General features: G+C 40.0%; 1 long non-coding RNA gene across 1 annotated transcript; it reads right to left on the reverse strand.

The window, feature by feature from the left end:
- Window positions 1–12,235: 12,235 nt before the first annotated feature.
- LOC143856237 (uncharacterized) lies at window positions 12,236–22,275 on the reverse strand. The gene is made up of 2 exons (XR_013238136.1): window positions 21,694–22,275; window positions 12,236–12,661 (listed from the first exon to the last, which is right to left on the reverse strand). It is a non-coding gene; the product is annotated as an uncharacterized LOC143856237 (long non-coding RNA).
- Between the last annotated feature and the right edge of the window lie 826 nt (window positions 22,276–23,101).

Consider the following 23,101-nt stretch of genomic DNA (forward strand, 5'->3'; position numbering starts at 1 on the left):
AAAGCCGTCGAAGAATGGCAAAGACCCACGACAGCAACCGAAATTCGGAGTTTCTTAGGACTTGCCGGCTATTATAGAAGGTTCGTAGAAAACACCACATCATCAAGTACACTTCTACTATTACAGATAAGGATCATGGAAAATGATAGAACTAATATAGTGGTCATAGATGGTACCATATCTCTTTACAGATATGATGATCTCTATGACCCAATATTAGTAATTTCATTTGTCTAGATCTTGTGTTTATCACACGTGCTTAAACTAGATTTGATTGGAATTAGTTTTCAAAAAGAGTGGCCACTAGACATGCAATTTTCTTATTTTAAAACCATCCGGTGGAGTTGTCTTTTCAGGCAAAGTTTTTCTTATATATATTTTAACAATTACAAGACCAAGTGGGAGAATGTTGGACTTTTTGGTCTTTTTCATTGTTTAAAATCGTTTTACCTAAAGACCCGGATGGTCATTCCAATCTTATTTAGTTTTGAACGGTAGTTTCCCATATATGCACGTTCCTTGCTGTGGACCCCGATCCGAGATAGGCGGCGAGGGAACTGGTCCCTAACACCCTCTAGATCATCCACGTGTGAAGGAGAGCTCTACCAAGGAACTCTCAAAACGGATGCCACCCTCATAACATAGCACGAGTGGCGATATAAAAAGAAAGAGATATGTCTCGATCCGGAGCCAAGGCTCGAAACCAAGACATACCTGAAATAAACTCAGAGTCGCCATCCATGGATATGCCATGGAACCCTAAAATCAAATCCTCTGTGCAATGGATAACCAGAAATATATATGGGTTCGTGCCTGGTTACGAATGGGGAAGGTCTGAGAGCACCCCCAATTCGTCCGAGTGCAAGCACTTGGTCTCTTATGCCATTTTTAGTAACTCCAAAGAAGTTTGAATAAAAATCATGTGAAATGGGAACAATCCTCAGGACTCGTCTACCTAAGCATGCATTTCCTGAGGATAAAAATAATAAACACATATAAAATAAAATGAAAGATGTGCCACCTAAGCATAGCTAGGTTATGAGTGACAAGCCTAATGGGTGTCTAAGTTCTGATGTGCAAACACATGCAAGTTATAACTAAAGGTATGAGATCAGTACAAAAAAATGAGAAAACATATCAAATCATACAATAACTACACAACAAATCCTAAAACTCTAAATTATTAGTCTGAGTCCTCTGATGGTCTGGTATTCATCCAAAGAAGCCTACGTATCCCCGCCTCCACGAGAATCAAGGCAACGTAGTTTTTCGCGCCTATTCTAAGCTATGATGCCTAAGACACCTAGACCTCTATCCTAGACTCGATCTAAAAGACCGGACTAGTTATTAAAGTTTATTATATGATTATTTAAATTCCAGTGAATTGTGGATTTTAGGACACCCTATATGCCCTAACTAAATGCAGATTAGCCCTAGGCTAATGCAGGTGGTTCCTACAACCTATGTGTAACTAGGCTGTATTTCCTAAGAAAAACCAAAGGTGGACTAGCGTATCCTACTCTAGTCATCACTCGGCGATGTGGATCGCCGACTGACCGGACGGAGGCGCTCCTATAACTCTAGGACAGACCCCTAACTCTAAAACAAGCACACAGCAAACAAACAATCAAACAACCTATCAAAAGAAAAACCCTAACTCTAAAATTCTCTATCTAGGAGAAACTCCTAACTCTAGAGGAAGATCTTTTGAAAACAAGATTTTAAAGTTTTTTGAAGAAGGTTTAAAACGTTTATTTACAAAAAAAGTTTGGCTGGACTTGGGATGTAAATCCCAAGCTGCACTACGTACCTCGGAAGAGGATCAAGCCAACGTAGTTCGAAACGAACTCTCAAACTACGCTTCTAAAAGAAACACTCACACTTCAGATTTTTTTAAGGTTTTTTATATTTTCAAATGTTTTTGATATTTTTAAAGTTTTCAAATGTTTTTGAGTTTTAAATTTCTAATGTTTTTGGATTTTAAAGCTTTTCCAATGCTCAGGACCTTTAGATGAATTCACTCTTATAGAGAACAAACAAGCATAACCATAAACTAGGGCAAAGCCCTAAAGCAAAAAGGGAAAACCCCAAACAAGCAACTAACGCCTCAAAGAGACGAACCACAACAAAAAAGATAGCGTCCCAAGAAGAGAGAAAACGATCCAAGATCCCAAGCAAGCAAAGCTCTAATAAGACTGAGTTAGCCTCTAATCAAAGCGAAGTAATCAACAACTCTAAAGGAGAAACTCCGAACTAACAACACTAAAGAGGGGAACAAATGAGTCAGAGACTCTCTAATAACACTACCGAGTCAAAGACTCACTCTAAAAGAGGAGGCCACTCTAACATGAGGCTAGGTAAGCCTCCTAAAGGGGAAACTCTCTACATGAGACAAGGCTTGTCTCCGAGACACAAATGACGTAAAAAAGGAAATAGAGACCCTGTGCATATTTGGCAAAGGTAAAACACCCAGCCGGGCCGGACAGCTCTGCCTAGCCCTAGGGTGCAACAAATGTGCAACCCAATACCCATAAGGGTAGGGGTATGCTGCCAAGCCGAGTAGGGTGTTCTTCCAAAACCAAACGACGCACAAAGAGGAGGTTTAGCAAGAGAAATGAGACTGGGCAAGTCTCCAATATACAAAGGAGGGGTATGCTACTTGGACTGAGCAAGTCCCCTAAGGATGGGCTTGGGCTAGCGCCTTCATCGCCCTCGCAATGAGAGGGGATTCTAGTATCTAAAGAAATTTAACAGAAATCTATAAGACCGTGTTAGTCTATCAAAGAGAGAAGAAAAGGCTACCAGATAATCGCAAATCCCATTCTATTCTTATAAAAATAAATCAGGTGCTAAGCAAAGAAGAATTTTCAATAAAAAAAAACACAACCTATAGCAATCATAAAATGATAAACAACATAAATTAGTCCAGACCAGCCGCTGGATAGCCTAATAAAGCAAAAACAATATCGAACACTTCTATGCCCAACCACAAACACCACCCCAATATGGGGATGAAATCAGATGATGCTAAAGTAATCATCTGATATCATAATACACATGATAATATTTCTAATCCCGCCTTGAAATCAGACAGTACTCATGTCGATAATATCGAATAGAGTAGTCATCTGATCTCCTTCTTTCCTAAAACAATTTATAAAATTAAACAAATATGATAAGCTTCAAGATAATCTCACCTGAACAGTCCATTCATTATTGTCTTCAGAACCTAACTCAATGCTTAAGATAAGAAGAGTATTAGAAATATCAAAAGATTATGATAATTCCAATTAGTAAAAATTTCAGTGCATACAGGGGACATCAACTTGTGCAGATCCAAGTGCGAAGCGGTGAGCCACAAAACATAAAGACGGGCTCCAAGTAACCTCATCATAGCCCTCTTGATTTTTGAGCCAACATTAAAAGAAGACCAGGGAAGAAGGAAGAGAAATGAATAACCAAAGATTATTTAATGCTATCACACCAAGATCATGTTAATTAGCATTTTATCACCAATTTGACAAATCAGATGCTTAGCATATACCAGTTTTCAATCAAGAGGTGAAAACAACCAATCAATTCAACCGAGAAGCAATAATCTGGAATATAGTAAGATCAAACCTGTAAGAATATCAATCAGGAAATCAATTGAATCACCCTACTATATTCACGACCTGGGGCCAACTAACAAAATCAGAAGATTTGCCTTTTCCAGTTAATACAGCTAACTTGATAATCCATTCATCAAGGAAAATTAAGCATTAGATTGCACTCAAAAATGAAATTAACACCAAACCTGTAAATTAGTGCCATAATTCCGAGCAAAAAGGCAAACAACTGCCCAAATTTCCACAATACAAGTGGAGCAAAGAATATTACCTGAAGTCTCAAACAGGGATGAACAAGGCTCTGTATTTCGGACTCTTTTGCTGATATGGATCCCGATAACGACGGCCAATCGAATTCCGACAAGATTGCCGGAAGTTGCAGAGGATTTGGGATTGCCGGAGAGTACAGGGGACGATGAAATTTAGCGGCAGATTTGGGTAGGGTAGATGGTGGTTGTGATTGAGGCTGTGAAGGTGGCAGTAGATCAGATCTGAGTGGAGATGGCCGTGGTAGTCGGCAATGGAAGAGGGTTTCACAGATCTACACGAAAACGATGGTGACCATGGTGATAGAAGAAATCGAAGTAGGGATGACCATGGTGATAGAAAACGGGTTTGCAGAGATAGGGAATAAAGATGGAAGATGGTGATGCTCGGTCAGATTTGCAGAGATGGGTTTAAGGAGAAAACGAAATGGGTTTGAGGGAAAATGGAATGGGTCTTGGGGTGGTTGAGATAGATAAGAAGAAGAAGAAGGTGGTCGGTTGAGGTGGGATGGGGATAGAAGCGAAGTGGGTTTGGGTTTATGAAAGGGACGAAAATGGAGGTTGATGGTGGTGGTGGGGTCAACCGGTGGGAAGGATCCGATCGAAGAAGATGATCGGATCCCTACCTCCTCTCTTTCTCTTTTCCTTCTGCTCTCCCTGTTGGGAGCCGCAAGCCGCAAGCCGCAAGCCGCAAGCCGCAAATGGGGATGAAGACCCCAAACCCTCTTCTAATTTTTCTTCTTCTTCTTACCCTCTCTCTGCAAACGAAAGGGGTTGGATGGTGGAGGGATTTCCGATGGGGTTACCGGAGATGATGGGTTATAGAGGCCGCTCCAGATTTTTATCTTCCTCTGCTTTTGGGGTTTGCTGATTAGTGTGGGTTTTAGAGAGGGTGAAGGTAATGTATGAGGTAGTGGTGTGAGATGGTGGAGATGATGGTGGTTAGAGGTGGTCGGTTGGGTTTTGGAGGAGGTGGGAAATGGTGGTGATGGCCGGCCGGCGGGTGAGGGTTTCACGGGTTCGTAAGATAAGGGAAATGGAGAAGATGATGGCCGATGGTGGTGGGTAGAAGGAGATGGTGGTGTAGGTGGAGGTGACGGTGTGGTGGTGGAGGTGGCTGGAAATGGGAGGTTGAATAAGGGTGGTGTTTTGCCGGATTCCGGCCAGAGAGATCGGAGGAGATGGTGGTAGGAGGTGGGTTTATAGAGGCGGTGGCTGGTCGGTGGCAAATTGCAGAGAAAGGGGTTTTGGGTTTGAAATGGATTTGGCTAAATGAGAAGAGGGCTTGATAGGGATGGGTTGGTGGTGAGAGGATGGAGAAATGGAGGTGGTAGGTGGAGGGTAGTGGTGGCTGATGGGGAAGAGATAGTGGTCATAGGGGAGGAGATGGGTGCGGCCAGCAGCTTGGGAGGTCGGATCTCCAGCGAGACACCGAAGAAGATGAGTATTGGGCAGAGCTCTCCACCTTCTCTTCCTCTTCCTCTGCAATTTTTCCTCTTTCCCTCCCTCTGCTTCTCTCTCTCTCTGCTATCTCTCCTTCTCTAAAAAAAAATGAGGCGCCCTCCCACTCGAACCCTAATTCGTTTCCCTTTTAAGGGAAATGAATACTCGTACACCCCCCCTCTATTTCCGTAGGACAGCCACCTCCTAATGCATTTATAACTACTCCTTTGCACAAGGGGGGCGGCTGGGCAAAACAGACCCAAAGGGAAATGATATATTTGACCCCCCTTTCCTTGCTCTGGACAGCCCTCCCTAATCCATTTACAAACATCTTTTTATACCAGCAGGGGGGGTCCCAAGCAGAAAACAGGGGGAAGAAAATTTGTGCAAAATATCTTCTCCTCCTTTGATCCTAGCCTTTCAAATTGCCTTTATCAGTGAAGGGCTGAGATCAAAAGCTCTCTAACCACCCAAGATTCCCCTAACCAATTTTGTTACACACTAATCCGTATACCCCCGTATCTCCCCGGACAGCCCATTACGGAAAATTTGAACTGGTTTTCTAGGTTCAAGCGCACCCCTATTTCTGGCTAAATCGCCACCCTTATAAACTTGCACCACGACATTGCTACAAACCTCGCTCGTTTGCTAGGCAAACCGCGACGAATTTGGACGAAAATTTACGGGGACCTAAATGAGACCCTAACTTATTCTAGGAACAAATTTGGGACATTAAAACACTAGCTTGATAGGGTTTCTATCCTAACGACTCTATTGGGGTTCGGTCAAAATGGGGTGTCTACACTTGCACGTATTTGTTATTTTCCCTCCAAACAAGGATCATCCTTATTGGTCTCCTTTGATGGATATGGAACACATGGGGTTAGTGGGCAGTCTTCTCAATAGAAGTGGTCCCAACTCTATCTCTATTTAATCTCAGGCTCATTAGGATTGCTGATCCATCCAAGCAAGAGCACAAGGCAAGAGGATTGAGTTGAAGGCTTACTTCAAGTTCTTTGTTTTCAGCCATGGCAGGTAAGTCTAAAAGGGTTTTTATTTTCATGTGTATTTTGGTTGACAAGATCCAGTGTTTTAAATTTAATCAGAAATATTGAATTGTATTTCTCCTTACAAAGGCCTCTAGCAATGAAAATAGGATGTTGCCATCGATTGTTAGACCTAGCACCACTTGCTAATCATAGATGATTTAAAGGCGTCTGCAAGGCCACCGGAAAGGTAAGTTATATATAACTTCTATTAGATACTCTATAAACAATTTGTACTCAAATACATACTAATTGTAATAGAAATTGACCGACCAAAAAAAATTGTAATAGAAATTTCCCTGCAGCAAAATGCAATCAGTAAAATGTACAACTAACAAAAATACAAATCCAATAGATGAGCCTATGAATGATAGAAATTACAAAAGATTTCCTTCTAAGTCCTTTTATTTCACGGAGAGGAGGCTCACATGACCCTCGAAATGAACGGCTCAGATTAAACGAGGGAAAGACAAGCAAGTAATGAAAGTGAAAGAGATAAAAATGGAGAGAAAGGCCAAATTCATCAGTATGGGATGTTCCATAGCTTCGCGTTGTTGGACAAATGTAAGTAAGGTTGTTGCAAAGGAGAGGGTGAAAGCAAAAATGGTTTCGGCCATCATTTCAACTCTTGTATTTGTTCACTCCTAATGTGTATGGAATCTCTGTACGAAATCCCAATCGTACGAAAAACAGATATGTAACTACTTTTTGAAATTAGTATGGGAATTTTCTCCCTCATTTGTGCCTATAAATAGGCCTAATTCTATTCATTCAAGGACTTTTTTGGACTTTTGAAGACTTTTGAATTTTTCACTCACTTTTATCTCAAATTTTGGACTTTTGGATTTTTCACTCAATTTTATCTCAAATTTTGAGGAAATTCCCCATTTTGAGAAAGAGAAGCGGAGCTCGCCAGAATCCGATTGGAAATTTCGCCAGAGAAATTCCAAAGGAGATTAAAGTTTATACGCCTTGTTTAAACTTATCATTTGAATTCTCCGTCGAATTAGCCGAGAAGATTGGTTGAGGAGTTGTAGCACCACTAAAAGCCTGCCGGAATTCTCGCCAGAGCATACTGCAAATTCATGGAATTCTTCAGACAGGTTTTTTTCAATAAAATTTCAGTTTCATTTAGTTTTTTTATTTTATAATAAGCAAGATAGAGGGAAAGCCTAGGAAATTAGGGTTTTCAACCCTAATTCTCAATGTTTTCTCTCAAATTTAGTAGAGAGCTTAGCATTTTTACAATTTAACTAGATTTAAGCTTAAGTTTCAAATTTCAACAAAACCTATTGAAAGAATTTGAGGGTTATGAGAGATTTTTCATAATTCTCTGGAATTCTCAATGGAACTCGGGGCCCGTTTGGATACCCCTTGGATTTGGATTTGGATTTCCAAAATCCATGGATTTGAAATCAAGAATTTTAAAATTCACAAGTTTATAAATAATGCTGTTTGGATGACCACGTATAGATTTGGATTTCAAATCTAAATTAATTTTTTTTTGTTTGGATGCTCTTTGGATTTGAATTTGAAATCTAACAAAACCAAAAAGCCATAAAATACTTGATAGGAAGGCATTTCAACCATTTTTCGTGATCCAGGGGTATTCTAGTCATTTTACCCTATATGGGCGTATTTTGATCATTTTTTATGTCATGAGGGTGTTTTAGTCATTTTCCATGACTCAGGGTATTTGGTCATTTTCACCCGGCATAGGTGTATTCTTGTCATTTTGCATGACCCAGGGGTATTCTAGTCATTTTACCTAATATGACGTATTTTTATCATTTTTATCTCATGAGGGTATTTTTAGTCATTTTAGTCATTTTTCATGAGCCATAGCCCATAGGTCATTTTTACTTGATTATAGGGGTATTTCGATAATTTCCCATTATCTTGGGGTATTTTAGTCATTTTACCCTATATGAGGTTATTTTGATCATTTTTATGTCATGAGGGTATTTTAGTCATTTTGCACGATTCGGGGGTATTTTGTCATTTTTACATGGTATAGGGGTATTTCTAGTCATTTTACCTAATATGGCGTATTTTTATCATTTTTATCTCATGATGGTATATTTAGTCATTTTAGTCATTTTTTATGAGCCATGGGTTATTTTTACTTGATCTAGGGGCATTTTAGTAATTTTCCATGATATTGGGGTATTCTAGTCATTTCACCTTGCATGAGGTTATTTTGATCATTTTTATGTCACAAGGGTATTTTAGTCATTTTGCATGACTCAGGGGTATTTTATCATTTTTACTGGAAAAGGGGTATTTCGGTCATTTTGCCTGACTCGTGGGTTTTCTAGTCATTTTACCTAATACGATGTATTTTGATCAGTTTTTAATGTCATGTGGATACTTTTCTAGTATACTTTGGTCATTTTAATCCCTTACGGGTCTGATTTAGATTTATAAATAACCTCTCGCAAAAATGATTTCTAAATCCAAAAAATTACACTAACATGAGGAATTTGTAAATCTTGTGGATTTCACTCAAATCCAAATCCAGATGGAAAGCGCTATTCAAAATTCTTATTAGTGGGTGGCCCTTAGTATAGTATGTTGCCTGACTTTGCTTTAGTAATCGATATTCCTTTTCCTGTCCGTTCAGTGCCTCCGACACGTGTTCTATCCGGATGCATTGGTTCAAATTCGAATATGTATAGTAATAGGAATCATAAAGGCTTGTCAAACGCCGAATTTGGATTTAAAAATCCAAATTCACCTCCAAATCCAAATCCAAGGTGTATCCAAACGGGCCGTCATTGTATTTTGAAGTTTAAAGAGATCCGATAGGTAATCAAATAGAATTAGGTTTTCAATAATCCTAACAATATCATTAGATCTCGGATCTCGAAATTTTCAAAGAGTAGCACAAAAATTCTCGAAATCTGGAATTTCTTATGAATAATTCATCAATTTTCGTATGTTTAATTTTGTACGAAAATTTCAACTTCGTACGTAAATTCAGTTTTCCGGAAAAAATATCAAATTCAAAATCGCATGAAATGATGTTCTGTTTTGTACGAAATTACAGAACATGATCTATTTTGTAAGAAATTTCAAAATAGAAGGTAAATAATGAGAAATTTCTATAGATTCTTTCAAAACTTGTAGATCTGATTCATAAGAGCAGGGTTTGCTGGGCGTGAGTGGTGCCTAACACCTTCCACTCACGTAACCTAACACAATCTAGTGCTTTGCTTAGATCTAAGCCTTTCACAGAGTCAATTAAGGGTCCTAGGCCCATTCATATGTAGCGACTCTACAATCCTCGTCAGATTTGGTTCTGATGAGGGTCTTGTTTTGGTTTTCTAGAAGGGTTTTTCACAAAACTTGGGAATTTCAAATCGTTTAAAAAATAAAGAGATCAAAGGACCAAATACAGTGTTGCTTTCAGAGCACTACAATGATCTAATCCTTCGATAGGTAGGAAAAAGAAAACACTAAACACTCGCTTTTCTTCGTTTATTATCTTGATTACATTTCAAAATTCAACCAGGCATAGGGATGCCCGATCAAGATTACTGCCTTCTAGAAGTACACGGATTAAATGAGAAAACAAAAAGAACTTAGATCTCCAGCTCAATTGATCTTTCTTGCTCATACGAAGCTTCACAAAAACCAGAGATTTCTTCAAAAACTTGAAGGATCTCGCTTACAAGGCTTTTCTCCAAAGTTCAATTCAATTGACTAATGAAAAAGCTCCGATTGAAATGGACGGAACGGCTTTTATAGATCTCCTTTTTACAAATGTAATGCAAATGAAATGAGATTACTCAGTGAAATGACATTTAAATTTGTGCATGGATAGAAATGCAGAAATTGCACTTATTAAGGCCTTGATAGAACATTAACATGTAAGCTAGACTCCTTTTCAAGGCAAGTTCTTCTCAACTCTTAGATTGACCATATGCTGTCCCCACCAACATGCACTTGCAAAGAGGAGATGCTAGATAGACTTGCTTCACAACCCGACTCGACCTGACCCGTCCTGAACCCGGCCCTCTTCCCTTATCTTCTAGTAATTTGATCCTGATTTTAAAATCATAGGATATGGGCTTTTTGGTATTTTTTCTGTTTTTGTCCCGTGACAACCTGAACCCAATTCGTTCCATCCTGATCTACTGCGGCCTGATTTGGAAATCAGGTTAGGTTAGGGGTTGAGACATTAAAAAGGTGGGTTGGGTTAGGGTTGACCCTTCTTGACCCAAGGGTCGGTTTGGGGTTGGGTTAGGGTTGAAGTTTTGGGTACTTGGATTGGGCTAAATCTAGCCTCAACCAGACCCAACATGGCCCGAACAGCCACCCTACCGAAAAGTTTGATTGGAATATGCATTTTTAACCACTCCACACTTTCTGTTCTACACAAATCTTCATTTCGCTTCATAATTCAGGTAAGATGTTTCAATTTCATGGGTTGAAACTCCTTAATTTAAAGGTGAAATAATGGCAAGAATTGAGCTCAAAGAAATTAAAAACTAAAAGATCTGAACTGTTCTTGGTTTGCACATGGTATGTCTGCCCAAACAAAGAACACCTCACTAGAGAATGTGGACATCGAAGCCATAACCAAAAGAGGCTGCATTTTCATGGAACCAAACATATATTCTCAAAGGCAAAGGTCTGTTCTTTAAGCTCCATGGTTTGTACTGTGTGACTTTGTTTATTCCAATCTTTGAACAGGACCAAAATTAGAGATACAAAGCCTTTATGTTATGGGAATTATCGTTTAGCCAGTTTATGCAAGTGTGCTTGTCAACATGCTAAACATGAGCTAGTGGTGTGTGGAGATTTGTAAATCATCTTCAGACAGTTGAAACGTGGTTGATCTGAGGATGTAGTCAGTGCCCTCCAAGTTTCTGTTGATCAGCCCCAACTGAATCCTCCCTGCATTTGCATTATAGACTTGCTGGTAGTGAAACTCTGCCCTCACTATTGAACCAAGTACTTAGCCCTCTTCCTAGCTCAAGAGTTGTTGGGTCTAGTCCTTATTTTCAAAAATATCACTACAATTTTCTTTTGGAACAGTTACTTGATTTCGGAACTTAGTGCACAATTTCAAACCTACTGCATTGGGTCGGGTCGGGTACCCCAAAGCCTCAACATTAACCTAACCAAAAATTAATCAGGTTGGCTTTTCCAAATCCAAACCCTACGTCAACCCAACCCAAGCCGAAATAGGGTTGAACCCATCAGGTTTGGGTTGAGCCCGGCCCAAGTTGCACCCCTAAGTTTGGGACATGAGAAATAAAATAAACTAACTAATATGGTTATCTCTATGTAATAGAAGCACGTATCACCATACCATAACAAGGACACACTGCATCATTCTCATCTATCAATTGCATTTGCATACCACCTCACCACTATTAAAAGAACATAAATTGATGACACTTTTCTTATTCTTCTTTTTTTTTTTTATAGTTGAAGTCAATTACCAAAAGCCATTTACTGTAATAGGTTACATCTATGTAAAATTATAAAGTCATTGAAAGTTATCAAATGATCTACATCTAATTTGTATGACTATCATAGGTTCATATGGTATTGAGAAATTATATGATGCTCGACTGTCAAAATAAAGGGCAGAGAGAGACAAAATCTCTCTCCCTTGATTTTTAATCCAAGGGAAAGCACCGTTTCTTACTTTTCCTTGGTTCAAAAACCAAGGAAGCAGTTTTTGTCTCCTTCTGCCCTTTACATTTTGACGGTCGGGCATCATATAATTTCTCTATGGTATTAAAAGATCGGTTTTAAAATGAGTAAGTGCATATCATGATGTATAATGGTGGAAAGCTTCATCGTATTCAAAGAGCTGTTGATAGCCTACATGATCAAAGGAATTACTAAAAAGACATGCACCAAAACAAAATTCAAATTCAAGTTTTTTATGGAGGCAAAAACAAAATTCAAAGTAAAGCACTTCATAGAGGTATATTGAACAAGTACTTTTAATGGCTTGTCATTCTGAGGAATCAGAGCTCTCTCTTTCTAACTATAGGTATTGAATTCCAATACAGGATGTGGAGAAGCCCTTTGCAAGAGAGACAGATCACTTATTTCAGCCTCCAACTGTTTCTTTACACTCTTGCAGCAACTAATAGCCATTCGCTTAAGAGCACATGCATTCTTTAGTAGAAATTCCATAAATCCAATCCCACAACAACTTCTTAGATAATCCATATTGATCTGAACCGTTGTTAGGTGATACATCAAACACTCGGAAGGCCCCTGTCTCTCCCAATACTTTTCTTGATCAAACCCTTTTCTTCTTTAGGTGGCCCTGAAATTAAATAAACAGATGAGAACATGGGTATGCAAATTATATGTAATAATACGCAGCAACTTTAAAAATGAATTTGTGATCAATGGGACCTTAAGTACGAAGGTATTGAGTTCTTGCAGATAGGGGCAGCTCCTAAGCAAGCAAGACAAGAAACGTGCAATGTCGGAATCCACATGTAGGGTTAGCTTCTTCAGCTTAAGGGCAGGCAAACTTTTTGGCAATGCCATTCTGTGCAAAGACTTTAGAAAAGAAAAGTACATACAACATGAATAACGAAGCCGAACCCAACTAGTTTGGGACAAAGGCTTTGTTGAGTTGAGTATACAACATGAATAACGAAACAGAAGATGCGGTTTCAATAGTCAAAATGAAACTCATGAACAAAAGTAACAGATCAAACCTTAGCGATAAATTCAAATAACCGTAACTTCAGACTCTCAACATGACCCAGATTCATCAATAGCTCAACAAGCATGTTGGCATCATTGTCATCAGAATAGTCACATGGTGTATAGAAAACATTTTCCAAGCGGGGAGCAGCCTTCAAAGAAATGTGTGTTGGCCTCCGAGAATGGATCTCCAATGACAGGAGATTGAGCGTGAATCCTTAGATTTCCCAACTCTGCATATACTAAAACCTTATCATCCAAACAAAAGCTCTCTAGCGACTGGCAAGAAGAAGTGAAGCGCTCCGAATCATCATCAGTTATAATAACTTGTATGGTTGTGACTGTGAGGGTCGTGAGGCAGCTTATGCCTTCAAAAAAAGAGGAAGAACGACCTTGCACATGGTCAATGTCAGCTTCTTTAGAGATTGACAGAAGTAGGCATCAGTAGGGAATTGATAGAAATACCTAGAATTCTTGGGATAGAGATCTTGGATGCCGTTTTCGCAAAGGAAAAGGACAAATTCATCGAAATTATCATTGAATTCCTGAGTGTTTTCGATACAGATATTACAACCGGGGATGGGATCTCGGTGGGAATACAGGATGCGATGCACAACGGCCCATTTCCTCATCTCATCCTTATAATTTCAGGGCACACTTGGAGGGTTGATTATAAGGTTCATGTCCAATTTCAGGAAAGGGATGGAACACCGGTTCACTGTTGCTTGTGGCTGTCTAATAGTCTTGGTCCAGCTCAGCTGCCAATTGATTGAGCATTGCAATTGGAAACTACTCATCTTTGAACTATTGGCAAACATGCGAAATTATCTTTACAAGGCCGCAGAGCTATTAGGCCAACCGAAGTTGGAATTTGTAATAGCCAAGTTCTGCGTTGGGTATAATTCATTTGAGGGCTCTCAATCCCTTAAAACTGGCAATCATTTCTTCAAAGAATTCAAGTTTATATGCAGGAGACCCGAAGGACACTGCTCGGTTGTTGATGACTCGTATGATTGAGAGTAAATTACAATTGGGTTCTAGGCTGAATTAACTGCTAGAAAATTTGGAACTTCACTCTCCTTATTTGCAGCACAAGATAAGAAGATTTACTCTAGATTTAATCCCTTAGTTCAGATTCAAGAGAAGAGCACAATCTTAGTGACAATTTGGGTGCGAAATTCTGTCTTTTACAATACAGTAACTTATCTCCCTAGGAAAAGTAAGTTTTGCCCAAAATTTTATAGTCCAGCGAGAATTTAGATGGAGGTTGTCCTGGGAAGTTTGAAACCTCATCAATATCAAAGTTAGAATACCAAATTTCTCCTATCTGAATTCTAATTCAGCAACAATGGACTGAACAAGTAGTAGATTGTTCTCACTCCCGGGCAATCAAATTGATAGCTGGAAAGTTTATTACCTACCAGCTTCAGAGATTAAAGGACATCAAATGATTTTCCTTGTTGCAGAGCAGAATCAGCCACAACACTGGTGTGCAAGTACTGAATGTTCTAAAAAAAACTTGCTTCTATCCTCATGGTGTAATGTGTCTGCTTATCATTTGACATCTGCTGTGATACAAAGCCTCTTCTTGCAGTCAGCACATTAAAGCTTGGGGCTTGCATTCCAATAGATTGAAAAGGGATACAACCATTAGTCATGCCTCATTTGGAGCTTATCAATTTGATTACAGAATTCGTGTCTTATCCTTCCTATTGCCTATGGTTATTATTCCCGTTAGTGTAATCGAAGCCCATGATCAGATATGGTAAAAAATTCAGAAATTGTGTATAATTTCGGCAGCTAGCTCAGCCCATCTGCTGCCTTACAAATGGGACAAAATTAGAATCTCTATTTCAGCGAATTGGTGTTTCATTTTCTGTTATGCAATAGTGAGTTACTAATAGTTTGTTGCACTATAGAGTTGCATTGAAACTGTCAAGGGCTGTCAGCTATATCAGATTCCTGTTTTTCACCCTGACTTGTTTTGAACTACTACAAAAACCAGAGGACAGATTGCCAATTGAAGTTTCAGCACCTCCACTTCCAGTGCAGCATCGGTGTAGGATGGAGTCGAGATGAGGTGGGTTCACTAGGGAAACAAGCCTTGTTCACATTTACATCTATGGAGCCATCTGTTCCCCACTTCTTTGGCTATGTAGGCATTGGTGATTGTGAGGCCGAGTGCTTGTATTGGGTGTCAAGGGCCTTGAGGCGTATCACAAATACTATTGCTTCAATCACCGAGAGATGTTACGACGTGCCAGGGAGCCTGTCAGGCTACATGTAGAGTTCATATGGATACTCACGGAAAGGGAGCATCATGACTTGGGGAAACCTCCATGCCGCCGATGAGAGCAGGTCCGTAATCGCTTCTTGAGGATATATGCCCCATTATGAAAGACGATGTGAGGAGGAAAGAGTCCGTGAGGAGCGATGGCAACAGTTCTTGGACCAACATTGTCGAGAATGGGAGACTCGCCATAAATGGTAGGTTGATCTTGATGCCCTCACTATACAGATGCAGAGACTCAAGACAAAGACACATACATTTCCTTGTCCACCCCTAGAGGCCGATGATGAGGCTAGCGAACAAGAAGGGGAGGAAGATGTTATAGCTGGCATTGAGGATACACATGGCCAGCCCGGAATGATTGTTGAAACTACCATTTTAGAGCCAGATAGTGATGGTGAAAAGCTTGACATTAGTGATATTGTTGATACTAGTGGAGAGCTTGATGTTCTTGATAGTGAGGCCGGTAGTGATGATGATGTTGAGCCTACGACAAAGCATGATGAGACAGCCCATGGCACCGTTATTTAGCACAGATATAGATGAGGCTCATACAGATGCAGATGAGACATACACATATGCAGATGTTGCAGATGAAATTCCCTTTGCCCCACTGCAAAGGAAGTCCTGGAAATATTGTCAGCATTGATATGGTGATGCCCATCGATACTCCACCATCCCCAGATGCAACCATATGCAGAGATTGGCATATATTTCATTTGAGGCTGGAATACATGTCACCACCCGCCACATTTGCAGCAGTATTACATTTTTGCTGAGATGCATGGGGCAGACTGACTGCTACGGATTATTACTCTCATTGAGAGAGCCGATCAACTACATTTTTTACCATGGTGGAGTCCTTCCACTACGAGGTTGATGGGAACTCGAGGCCAAGTTCTTTTAAGAAGGGGAGTTTCTTCATGCAGAGGAGCATCCTCTGGGCATGTTACGTCAACCTTCATGTCACCTTAGGGTAGTTGCATTAGTAGACTACGTAGTCATCTTCAATCATTTTTAGTTGTCTTTGCTTTTAGTGTATGCCCTTAATGGTCTTTTCCTTATTAAGGGTAGTTTAAGAAGTAATTTTGCATTAGGGATGAGATATAAAGCCCCTAATTTCTCTTGTTTTCTCAGTTTTTTGGATGATTTGAGTTTTGGTAGAGAATCTTGTCTTTGGAGAGAGAGAGTTAGGCCCCTCTTGTATCTTCATCTTCTTCCTTGAGATAGTGGAGTTGCAAGCTATTGAATGCAGCTTTTCTTCCATTTCTCCTATTTATGTTTGTTGAATGCAAGAATTTCATTTCATCGACTCCTCACTTGATTCGATCTCATATGTCCCCTCGCTTGTGGTAAGATCGATCTTCTTATCTCCTACAAAAAATAAAAAATATAAATAATTATAGATATAATTTCAGCAAGATCTGAAAATTATTGTGCCTCTGAAATTAGATTCAACGGATGTAGAACGCTTCCACCAATCGGCAATCGAGCTCTACATCACCTCCCCTCCCCTAATCAAATCTCTTGTATTTTTCTGATAGACGATTAAAAGCAGTGCCCATGGTGATGAATTCGATGGAGTGATATTCTCTCAACTTTTATGTTGATAATCATTTTTTAATCATAGGATTTACACTTTTTCTTCTTGTTGATGGGCTATCTAACCTTTACCCTTGCATACATTTTACAGAATTTGATTGATCTAGAAGGTTCTGGGAGCTCAAAAACCAAAACAACTGGACAAAGGAGAAAGGAAGGCTCTTACATTAACAAGAGTCTCTTAACTCTTGAAACTGTAAGAGCCAACAATTATTATACCTTCTTAATTTTAAGTGGCAAATTCTATTTATTGAGTGTCGAAGCTCTTTGTGGAGGTAAAGATTGTAATGCAAACATTCAGGTTGTAATGTAAAGATACCAGAGTTTCACTCTAAATCATCTTCGTGCATCTGATTTGAACGTAAATATACCGGTTGTGGATGTAAACTGGTCATGGTACCCAATTTTAGGGAATTTTCAAATTATTCAATAATTTTTGACTCAGTAACAATAAAGGGTGATTTCCTATTATGGGCGGCTGAAATTGAAACTTGCTGTTTGCTCTCAAAGCAAATGGGGCAAGTCGAGTAATGAAGTATTTAGTTTGGGACACTCGTTGTCCAGGGCTTTGCACGTGGAGAAGGCTTGCCAAGACATTTAGAAAAAGCGGTGTTGCCCATCTTTGAGTGATAGGACCCAGAATTGACCATCCAACCAGGAAGCAACACGTGTCCTCTGGTGGTATACCCTAATTACCCCCGCTACAAGGGAATAATTAAGAACCTAATCCTAGAAAATAAAGCAAACATTCACTCTCTGCCCAACTAGGGGTGTTCATTATTCGGTTAAAACCGAATAACCGAACTGAACCGAATTGGTTCAGTCGGTTTGGTTCGGTTTTTTTCCATTTCGGTTTTGTTTCGGTTTTTTTTTTTTGGCAATTCGGTTATTCGGTTTCGGTTTCAGTTATCTCCAAAAAAAAATCGGTTAACCGAATTAATGATAAAAACCATTATTTTTTCAAAAAAAGATGTGATATGGGCACTCCAAAGGATGATCGAAACCGTCCATTTGATTGATCACAACTTAATTAGGTTATGCTCAAAAAATCATTTCGATTGGATCATCCTAGCCCTCCGATCAAAACAAAGATTTTGCTTTTTTCCCTCTTTTTCTTCCACTATTCGGTTATTCGGTTATAACCGAATAACCGAATTTTTAATCGGTTTGGTTTCGGTTCGGTTTTTTAAAATTTCGGTTATTTCGGTTCGGTTATAACCGAATAGCCACCCCTATGCCCAACCACAGGGCGACACTTGTCCAAAGGGTAAAGAGGTAAATTAGCTATAACCACCTACTATAAATAGCCATCAAAGGCTCAAAGGTAGGGGGGAGCCCAAGAAACCACTATTCACAGCTTTGGTTTCTTTATTGGTGCCCATTACTGACTTGAGTGTCGAAGGGCTCGCCCGGGGACTATACCCCGGGTTGGCCTTCTGACCGGGTGCTACCTTGTACAGGACTGATATGAGCGCAGGACCCTCTCTATCAGACGATCGGATCAACATCAACTCCAATATCCTATCATATCCCAGCTAGGTTCGCTTCTCCTGAACTGCCACATCACATTGACTGTTTTTTACCACAACAGTTTGGCACCATTCGTGGGACACGAACGAAAAGTTGTCCCCAATCTCCCACGTGGCAGACAGGAAAAGCAACTGCACGGGTTCAGGTCAAGGTGCAGGATCGGGGCGAGGTGCCCACTCCCCGTGGCCACCTAGAGACCCTCTGATTTCCAAGGTTCCTCCAAAGAGCAGGCACCTAGTGTGGACCCCGATCCCAAGGACGGTGAGCGAGGGACACGAGATCCCACGTCAATCCTCTAAGATCTCCACAATGTGAAGGAGAGCTCTACCAAGGAACTCTTGAAATGGTGCCACTCACAGCATCGGTGGCGATATAAAAGAGATACCTCTCGATTCAAGGACTAGCCCGGAACCAAAATGTACCTATAACAAAGAAGAGTCGTCATCCAAGGAAGTAGGCCCTGGATCCCATGAAATACTCTGTTACAACAGATAATCAGAGATACAAAAGTCCATGCCTGATGACGAATGGGGAAGGTGTTAAGCGCCCCCAATTCGCCCAAGTGCAAGCACTTTGTCTCTTATGCCATTTTTAATTAATTTTGAAGAGTTTTGGGCTAAAATCATGTGAAATGGGAACGAGTATCCCCGAGAAAACGTCTATCTAAGCATGCATGACCCAGGGATGGGCAAAAGAAAATAAACATCCAAATCCTAACTCACCGCATCTAATCCTAACCCATCACATCTAGGAAAGCAGTAACATCCGCACGCAGAGCTACAGCTAAGCAGATAATCAAGATAAGATGAATAAATGCTATAACTAAGCAGGTGAGATGACAGATAAACACAGCAGTAAACTACCAAAGCAATAGAATGAACACACTAGCATGCGAGCCTATGAAAGAGATAATGCTAAGAAGATAATAATCAATCTCATGCTAGGAAAGTAAGCAAGCTAACAGTAGCACATAAGAAGTCAAAGATAAACATACAATGAGCTAAAAGATACAGGGGAAGAAATGAATCAGAAAATCAACGATACATGAGGACCGAGAATGCCAGGGAAAGGAAAAGGGAGCGTACGATAGGCTCAGGGAGCAATTCTAATGAATCAAGCTCAGCGATCCTGATCCGCTAAAGATCGGATAAGTCTCACGATCGTCATAGCCTATCGTTGGGCTCAGCGAGGACAATCCCTGCGAAGGGGCCACGCTACGTCGTCGCCCGTCCCAAAACCCAATAAAACGTCAGAAAACCGATAAAACCGAAAAACCACGATCAAAATCGGAAATGAAATGAAAGGAAGGCTCCGAGTGACCTAGCAATCATCATCTTTGCCCATTTTAATTTTTGTTGTGAAAGGTTTGAAAGATTTTTTTTATATTTTTGAATGATTTTTTGAAGGGTTTAAATGATTTTATTGAAAAGTTTGACTGAACTTGGGACGAAAATCCCAAGCTGCCTACGTACCCTGTGGAAAGGGATCAAGCCAACGTAGTTCGAAACAGCTTTTCGAAAAACGCTTTTGTTGTTTTCTGATTTTTTTGTTGTTTTTGTATTTTTGTTATTTGATTTTTCTGTTTTTTTTATCCCTTTTGATTGAAAGGGGATTTTGGCTTAGGAGGTTGCCGTCCGTCGTCGCCAAAACCTAAGAGAAATGCATTCCTATGATCGAGGGAATCCTGAAACTCGGAAAGGATCTCGAGGAACATGAGGAGAATGACTCTGAATGAAGAAGAAACTCGAAGAAATGTTCCAATAATCGATGGAATCCCGAAGCCCAAGTAAGATCCCTAGGAACGTGAGGAGAGTGAACCCGAAGAAGGAGAAACTCTGAACCCTGTAAGAAGTGAAGGTCCTCAAGAAAAAGGAATCCCTAAACCCCATGAGAAATCCTAGTACAAGGAGGACAAGAAGGGTGAAGGGGGTTTGGCTCAAGAAACACCCCATCATCGCCTGAACTCGAGAGGAAAGTTTCCAAAATCAAGGGACATATCAAACGTGGGTAACGATCCCGAATGCTAATGAAGATCCCGCAAGCAAGGAGAAGCTCTAAAACTCCGAATATCGACACAAAACTTGAAGAAGAAAGAAAGAAGAAGAGACAAAGAGACGCTCCGAATAGCCTTATCATAGACATTTTACTTCCCTTTAGATGCTCTCAAAATGGAGACCAAATCCTACTAGAATCAAGTTTAGAGATCAAAACCCACTTTGGTTACCTCAATAGATGAGAATATAAAACCAAGGATCCCGCGAGCAATCATTTTAAAGACTAAAATATTCCTTTATCTCATCTAGAACCCAGTGGAAGCACCTTCAAAGGCTGAAACTTAGCCTTTTGATACTCAGATAAACGACACTTAAATGTTCAAAACGAGACCAATGCCCATTGCCAAGTTTTCATGGTTTGGCCAAGTACTTCAAGAATCATGAGGTTTAACCGATATTAGAGTTGCGAAGTCAACAGCATAAGGAATTAGTAGGAGGAGGACTGAACATTTTTGCACAAATACTATTGGTTTCACTGTCATTGTGAGCCATTAAAGCAACTTGAAGAATTAGCACGGTGTGGAAAAGGACAACTGATATGGGATAGGCTCCTGACATTCCCAAATCTAAAACAAGCTTATAACCAAATTACTTAAACTACAAGCATTGATCTAATGAGATGGTGTGTTTGTTCCATTTGAAAAACATGTTCAACTACCATTATTAAGAACCCCTGATCTAAATGAAACCTATACAATACAGATGCAAGATCCATGAGTCCCAATACAGAGGCATAAAATCATTTCAAGAACTACAAGCACACAAATTGTAAATTGCACTTTCTGGTCTCATCTTTTATTATTTGAAAGAGGATCAAACACCTCAACAATTCTTAGAGTTATTACTATCTAACAAAGGGGAAATAAAAGGATCGACTAGATTGGTGTAATTATTAAAACATGATAGAGCCAAAATCAGCAGGCAAATGTGTTTTTATAAGTACTACCCTATCTTGGCAATCAGCCCAAACCCAATTTATCCCTCCATTAGATCTGGGTATAACTCCCCTCAAATTTCCATTCTTCAGACAGAGAGTTGAAAAACATCATATGAAGAGATACAACCACCCAACAAAAGAAGTTATCAAAGACTACCACATCCAAATTGCATGACTATTTTGAATTGCATTCCAAACAATGATTAAGAGATGAAGAGAAATTTTACCTGATCAATTGATGGAGGCAAAACTGAGCTTGTGCAAAAATCCTTCGTCATTGCCAAATAGAAATGGCCGCCACATTTTGGAATGGAGGAGATGGTGAAAAGAAATGAAAGTAATGCAATGGATTGCTGAAATTAGATGAAGGCAATGAATGGGTGGCGACGGAGGTTAGAGGGAGGGTTTGACTTTCAAGGGAAAGGGTGGCCGGATTTAATGGAGCTCGCCGGATTCCGGTGGTACTTGCCGGAATCAATGGCAAAGGGAAGAAAAAGTGGTCGGTGGAAAAGAAGGTGGGATGGGGTTAGAGTTGGGGAAGAGATGGGTTTGATCTTGGAGGTGGAGGTTGCAATGGAGGAGGGTTTGGGCGAATATGGAGGTTAGATCTCCGGTGGGACCGCCGGAGAAGATGACCGGAGTCGTCTCTCTCTCTCTCTCTCTCTGCAGCCTCCTTTCTTCCTCTTGCCTCACTCTCTTTTAGCCTTTTCTAGGTTTTTCTTTCTCAACAGCAGATGAAGCCTCCTCGCCTTTTTGCCATCATTCGATGGCTATGTAAAGGGAAATGATATTTTCGCCCCCTTTTGCTCCATGGGCAGCCCCATCCTATGTATTTAAATTATGACTACTCCTTTACTCAAAAGGGGGTGTCTTGGTGAAGTAGAGATCCAACACAAAAAAGCAATGAAATATCTCACCCCTTTCTTCTCTAGGACAACCCCCTTTTTTTTTTTTGAATGGTAACAGAATATATTAAGAAAAGACCGAGGAGGTCCCTCTTACACTAAAAAGACATACATACAAGCCCAAAGGATCTTAAACAACTCCGGAATATACACTCTAGGACAACCCCTTTACACATGTTTGCTTTGATTTTCTTTCCATAGGGGAGGGGTCTAAGTAAGAAGAGGGGTATATTAATAAAATAAAAAAATAGCATGCTTGCTTCCTTTTCTTCCTTGGACAGCCCACTCTATGATATATTTTGCCTCCATTTCTCCCATGGACAGCCCTTGATAGTGTATTTACTATATCATGGGGGGCTAGGTAAGAAGGGAAAAATACACTCATTTCTTTTGAAATGATGTTAGCATAACCATGTTTTGCACAACCATCTTGGAAAATGTAATAACCTTTTAACAACACCTTAAACACTAAGACGGAATGAGTTAGTGTGCGTATCAAAATATGGTGTGCGGATAAACACTAGAACTCGGGGAAATCAAACAGAGTATCAATACCAAAACTCAGGGATATTTTTAGTTTTTTTCAAATTTTTAGAAAAATGAAGGAGAAGGTCGGGACAATTGAACGGAGAACATCAATGGGGTTCGGGGATCACTCAGACTTTCAAAAGGTTTTGAAAATGATCTGCAGATGAGCATTTTTCGGGGTTTTTCAGGTTCTTTCACGTTA

Source organism: Tasmannia lanceolata, unplaced genomic scaffold (genome assembly GCF_043159265.1).
Source record: "Tasmannia lanceolata isolate RefF3 unplaced genomic scaffold, GAP_Taslan_0.1 ptg000023l, whole genome shotgun sequence".
Lineage (NCBI taxonomy): Eukaryota > Viridiplantae > Streptophyta > Magnoliopsida > Canellales > Winteraceae > Tasmannia > Tasmannia lanceolata.